Raw genomic sequence first — 6,384 nt, 5'->3', positions numbered from 1 at the left:
ATTAAGCATTACAATATTCGTATATAATTATTCATTTGGTTCTTTTATGAATTAAGATCAAGTGTGTGTATTTCTTTACCCTCTTTTAATGGGATTGATAAGTTTCAAGTTTATGCACATAACTTAGTTTATGTTTACCAGCTGATCTGTTCCCCGGGAGTCAGAGGCTTATTATTGTGATTTTCATAGTGATATATATTTGATACCATTTGATGTCCATCATATTATTTATGTTATACAGGTACTTACACTGTATGCATAGCGATTTTTTAATTGTGTATTTTAATTGTATTTTAATAAATAGCAACTGTTGGATACAGCGCCCCTTTATGTCCTTGCTTTTATTTGTACATTAGCAGAATCAGATTTCTGTTTGAAGGGAGCTGCGGTCCATCACCATATACTATCAATCATTGATTCCTAGCACCTGAGATTTTCTGTATTTGATAGTTCAGTAAGCCTGGAGCCAAACGACTCACATAAGCAATTGGGTGTCTCCTAGATACCGGTTTTCTAAACAGACTATTGAGGAAAGTGATCTCAGAGACACATGGTATGCTGAAAAAAAAGTTAAAATAAAAACGTTTTTAAAAATTAATTTTAAAAAATTATAAAAAACAATTAACAAACACATTATAAAAATATATAATATTACGATTCAAAATATGCATCAAACATTAAACTACACATATTCATTATCCCTGTGTATAATAAAATAAGAGTATATTTTATGGAATTAAATAATTTTGTAAAAGCAGCTTTTTTTTTCCCATACATAAATTTTATGTGCCTAGGTGGCACTGAAAACTTCTACCTACACCAGACATATACAAAAAAAATAAAAATATATTTAGGTCTGAGAAAAATTATTCCACCTTTGCTAATGTCTCCAAGTTTTTCTATTATGTCCTCCTTTTATACATTTAAATTGGGGATGCTGAACCACCAATGTATTTGCACTTGTGTTCTGTGCTAGGCATCAAAAGGCACTAATCAAATTATGCCTATAGTCTGTTCATATCGACCCTAACTTTCATTTATGTGTGTACTCCATATCGTAGAACAATACAGACACAGCTTTTTCATTTCGTGTGCTGTATATGTTGTGAATGGGTCTTGCTAGATGTTATGATAAAGCTGCTCACAAATTGTAATATGGATAGAACTGTAGACCTGTTTATTTATAAACTTGACACAACTTTGTCAATCTAGGAATTGTAAAACCCACTTCGGGCTATCAAGGTCTAACAAGGGCCTGACTGCAACTAAACTACACACCAAGAGTAGGCATATGTGGGTTACTAAGTTTTGAATGCAATTTGGAAGGATACTATACTGCTTGGCCTATACACATATATACGGCATCATGGCCCGAGCATAGGTCAGTAGCACCCATTCCCTGCCGTGAGCAATGGATGGCCTTACCAATACTCTATAAAATTATAAAGTCTTTTAATCAATTATTAGTTGACTGATTCAGTCTACAGAATAAGGATCTATCCAGGATTATCCAGCACACAGAGCAAGAGAATCTGCACTGTGCAATTGGTGAGTATGTTACAGAAAAAAATGTAACGCCACAATTACAGCCACAACAAACAATAAAAATGTATGTGTGAGTGGACCTGTGGAGAAGAGAAACAACACTAATATTAATGGGGTTATACAGGCTCTGTACAAAGCAGCCAATATCAATATTACCTCTGTGACCCACTGAAGACAGGGGAGAGAACCAAGACAGACAGCAAAGACTCAAGTGATCGGCTCCCATCCAATAATATGCTCTACTAAGATAGGGGGAAACCAGGTGTTGACCTATACTTTCAAAGGGCTGCTGGCTGCTTTTAGCATCTTCCAGGTACACTTAATATAGTAAATTATGGTCATTTCTATAAATGTAATTAAAATATTGAAGCATAAGAAAAGGGACATGCAATAAGTACAGATATTTGCACCTTCCAGGCATGCTTCATGCTGCAAATCTCTGCGCATTTCAACAAATGTAATAAAACATTAAAATATGTAAAAATGACATACGTAGTAAAGACATTACCAATCTCCTCTCACTCTCATTAATTATATCAGCATGTTGAGGGACAAAATGTAAAACTAATGGAGGGGGTGATACAATGGTGGTAGTTGGATGGAATTTGAAGTAAAACCCATAATCCCACAAAAGTAGAAGGTTGATTGTCCTGGGCGATACCCAAACCTGGAATATGGGCATGTTTCTATGTCTCCATGAGGTGGACATGTAAGAAATAGACTTTTGGAAATTGCCTATAGCACCCATGCATGCACACAGGTACCCTATATCCACAATGCATTGTGACATAATTACTAATAATCTTTTATCTCTTGATCAATGTTCTGCAGCATTTATTAAGAGTCTATTTTGTTCTTCTTTTTTTTTTTTTGCAGTGATGACTTCTACCATTTTTAACATTGAGACACAAGACACTCCATTGTGGTTTCTGGTTTCCCAATAGTGTACATGACGGATATGTGATTTGAATGAAAAAAATTACCTGTACAGTGCTGCATAATATGGTGGCGCTATCGAGATAAATAGAATAATTATAATAAAAACTACAACTTACTTAATACCTAATACAATGGACAATAGTTGCTTCTAATAATTTTGAAGGCAATGCATATATATTTATTTATTTGAATTATTATTATTATCCTTTATTTGTTAGGCGCCACAAGAGTTCCGCAGCGCCATACACAGCACAAACAGTAGACTAAACAAGGCAAAACATTACAAACAGTAAACAAAAAATATCCAAACTTCAGAGACTCCAGGCAGGCTAATGCAGTAAAGACGGAGCAGAAGAACAAGTATGGAGAACAAAGGGAAGAGGGCCTTGCTGAAACAACCTTACATGCTAAGGTAGAATAGACAGAACTCAGGCACAAACGGAGCAAGTTGAAGTAAGTGGGGAGAGAACAGGGGGGCTGGGAGTAGAGAGGGGGAGAACAGCCGGAGGAGATAAGGGGGTTAGGTGGAAGGTTGGTAGGCTTTTAGGAACAGGTAAGTTTTGAGTGCACGCTTGAAGGAGGACAGATTGGGAGAAAGACGGATGGAGCGAGGGAGGTCGTTCCAGTGAAAGGGGGGCAGCACAGGAGAAGTCTTGGAGTCTGAAGTGGGAAGAGGTGATCAGAGTGGGGTAGAGGCGACGGTCATTGGCCCGATCGCAGGGAGCGGGCAGGGGTGTGAATGGAGAGGAGGTTAGAGATATAGGGGGCAGTAGACTGTGAGAAAGCCTTGTAAGTGATGGTCAGGAGTTTGAAAAGGATTCTGTAAGGAATGGGGAGCCAGTGTAGGGCAAGGCAAAGAGGAGAGACAGATGAGGAGCGGCGAGAAAGGAAGATGAGTCCTGCATCCGCACTGAGTATGAAGCAGAGGGGGGCGAGATGGGAGTGGTAGAGGCCGGTAAGGAGGAGGTTGCAATAATCAAGGCGGGAGATGATGAGTGCATGGATGATAGTTTTAGTGGCCTCTTGGGAGAGGAAGGGCCGGATGCGGGCAATGTTGCGTAGCTGGAAGCGACAGGATTGGGCAAGGGATTGGATGTGGGGGGCGAAGGAGAGAGAGGAGTCGAGGGTAACGCCCAGGCAGCGGAGTTGGGTGACAGAGGAGATGTTGGATATTTTAACAGTGATAGAGAGGATGTGATGGGAGGGGAGTCTAGGAGGAAGAAAGACAATGAGTTCAGTTTTGGAGATGTTAATTTTGAGAAAGCGCAAGGACATCTAGGAGGAGATGGCAGAGAGGCAGTCAGATACACGAGAGAGGAGGGTGGAGGAGAGATCGGGTGAAGAGATGTAGAGTCGGATGTCATCAGCGTAAAGGTGATACTGAAGACCAAAAGGAGGAGATGAGAGCACCCAGGGAGGAGGTGTGGAGCGAAAAGAATAGAGGGCCGAGAACAGAGCCCTGAGGTACTCCAACAGGGAGAGGGAAGGGGTGGAGGAGGAGCCACACGTTGATACAGAGAAGGAGTGGTTAGCGAGGTATGTGGTGAACCAGGCGAGGACAGATCCAGAGAGGCCAAGAGAGAGAAGTGTTTGTAGCAGGAGGGGGTGGTCCACTGTGTCGAAGGCCACAGAGAGGTCAAAGAGGATGAGCAGGGAGAAGTGCCCCTTGGATTTGGCTAAAAGTAAATCATTAGTAACTTGGCCAGGGCAGTTTCGGTGGAGTGAAGGGAGCAGTAACCGGATTGGAGAGGGTAAAGGAGGACTGAGAGGAAATCAGGGACTTAAAGAAGGATTGTTTAGCCAGGGAGAGGGCAGAGCAGAATGAGGTGAGCATAAATTTGAAGTGAAGGAAGTCGGTCAGGGAGCGAGATTTCTTCCAGAGGCGTTCAGCAGTGCGAGAGCACTTTTGGAAGGAACGGATGAGTTTGGAGTGCTAGGGTCGGGGAATGAGGCGGCGCTGGTGGATAAAAGAGGCCGGGGCAAAAGCATCCAGGGCACTGGAGAGGGAGAGGTTGTAGAGAGAGGACGCCTGGTCAGGGCAGACCAGGGAGGGAAGAGGTGAAAGGAGGGTATCAAGAGAGGAGGAGAAAGAGGTAGGGTCAATAGCCTAGTGAAGGTAGATTTAGGCGAGGTGGTGGGAGCAGGGGAGGAACATAGGCTTCACGGCCTTTTGGCTAAGATCAAGTGTAGTACCTGTTCTTATCAGTGTACAACACCCGGTGGTCGTAATGCTGATTGTGGCTCATCCATAGCTCAATCTAACACTGGTGAGGGGCTGATGTAGACTCTGCTGCATGGTGCACTTGTCTCTCTCCTGCCCAAAACCCAGAACCTGATTGGGGTTCATCGATAGCACAATCTAACACTGGTGAGGAACTGTTTGAGACAAGAAGACGACTGCGAGGAAGATCGACTCTGGGGAAGAAGCTCTGCTGGATCCTGCCTGCAGGGGAGAAGACATCGGGAGCAACTCCAGCTGAATAAGCATACCTCTCCTCTGGACCTGCTTCAGTGGAAGTAGCGCCTCTCCTCAGCGGAAGCCCCTGCTCCTCTCTGCCCAGCGGGAGGATACCTGCATTGCTCCTGCCTCCCCGGAAGATTGCCCTCCAGACCAGCCTTTCTGCCCCAGGAAGAAGAGCCAGGAAGATGGCTTCAGCTGCTGCAGCTCCTGCCTCCACCCCTGCTCCTGCCCCTGGGAAAAAGAGAGGAAAGACCATCGCTCCGAAGCCTCTGCCCAGAGCTGGAACCTCTGCCTCCACCGCCCCTGCTGCTGCTGGACAAGGGAAGCCCAGCCAGGATACCCCCAGAAAACTCCCACTCTGGAACCCTGGATGAGGCAGACCATCGTCCTGAAGTTGTAGGAGGTGGAAGGAAGGGTCCCAGACCTGACAGCGGAGACTTTTGGAAAGAAGATGGTACTCGATCAAGGCTTCTCGAAGGCTGAGACCCTCAGCATTGAGACCGACATCAAGGGCATCTTCTACATAACCTTCGCCTCCATAGCCATCTGTAAGAGGTATTGGGAGGCAGTGAAGACAGCGAGACCACAATCTCTCTTGTCCCGCTTTGTGGGGAACTGCCCCATCAAGAGAGAGGAGAGAAGAGTGATGGTCTCCATGAGGAATCCTCACACCCCTGGTAAGGACATCGCTACCTTTCGGAGTCACTTTTGCTCCGTGGTCAAGGACCCCTCCAAGATCCTGGATGCAAATGGCTTCTGGACAGGCAAGTGGTCCGTCATTATCAGGCTGAGGAAGAACGACACGGCAACCAGTGGTCTCCAACACCTGCCAGCATGCTTTGCCTTGGGTGGCTCTGCCGGCCTTCTCCACTATGCTGATCAGCTAAGAAACTGCAGGAAGTGCGGGGAAGCTGACCACATGGCAAGAGGCTGCAAAGTTTCAGCCTGCAGGAACTGCAGAGTGGCAGGACATGAGACCAAAGACTGCCCACGGAAATTGTAATGCAACCTCTGTGGCCTGGCCAGCCACATCTACAGGGACTGCTCCCAGAGGGCAAGAACCTATGCTGCAGCTGCTGGGAAAAGACTGCTGGAAGGTGGACCTGCCCTGCAGCCCAAAGGAAGTTACAGAAGCCCCTACCGCAGCCACGAGTGGGTAAGAACTCTTCCACCCCTTCTCTCCCCACCCCCCTTCCAACCTCCCTCCCCACTTCTTCCCTCTCTACCCCTGTTGTGACAGCACCTCCCTCCCGTCCTGCTGTCACAATTCCCCCTCCCTCCCCCCAACCCGCTCCTACCTTCACCACTCCCCCTGTCGCAACCCTCCCCCCTCACACTCCTGTAGTAGCACTAACCCTCTCCACCGCTACTGCAGCTCCCTCCTTTTCCCTGGAAGATTTTCCCTCTCGTCTCCCCTGCAGGTAAGGAGAACAAACTAA

At 45.7% G+C, this 6,384-nt stretch overlaps 2 pseudogenes; both read left to right on the top strand.

Annotated features, from left to right (window-relative positions):
• Nucleotides 1-4,638: 4,638 nt before the first annotated feature.
• On the top strand, nucleotides 4,639-4,792 carry LOC142142025 (U2 spliceosomal RNA; annotated as a pseudogene).
• Nucleotides 4,793-5,396: 604 nt separating this feature from the next.
• On the top strand, nucleotides 5,397-6,384 carry LOC142139826 (uncharacterized; annotated as a pseudogene).

Source organism: Mixophyes fleayi, chromosome 2, assembly GCF_038048845.1.
Source record: "Mixophyes fleayi isolate aMixFle1 chromosome 2, aMixFle1.hap1, whole genome shotgun sequence".
In the NCBI taxonomy this organism is placed as follows: domain Eukaryota; kingdom Metazoa; phylum Chordata; class Amphibia; order Anura; family Limnodynastidae; genus Mixophyes; species Mixophyes fleayi.
The sequence above is the reverse complement of the archived record's forward strand: the minus strand, read 5'-3'. Positions and strand labels throughout refer to the sequence as shown.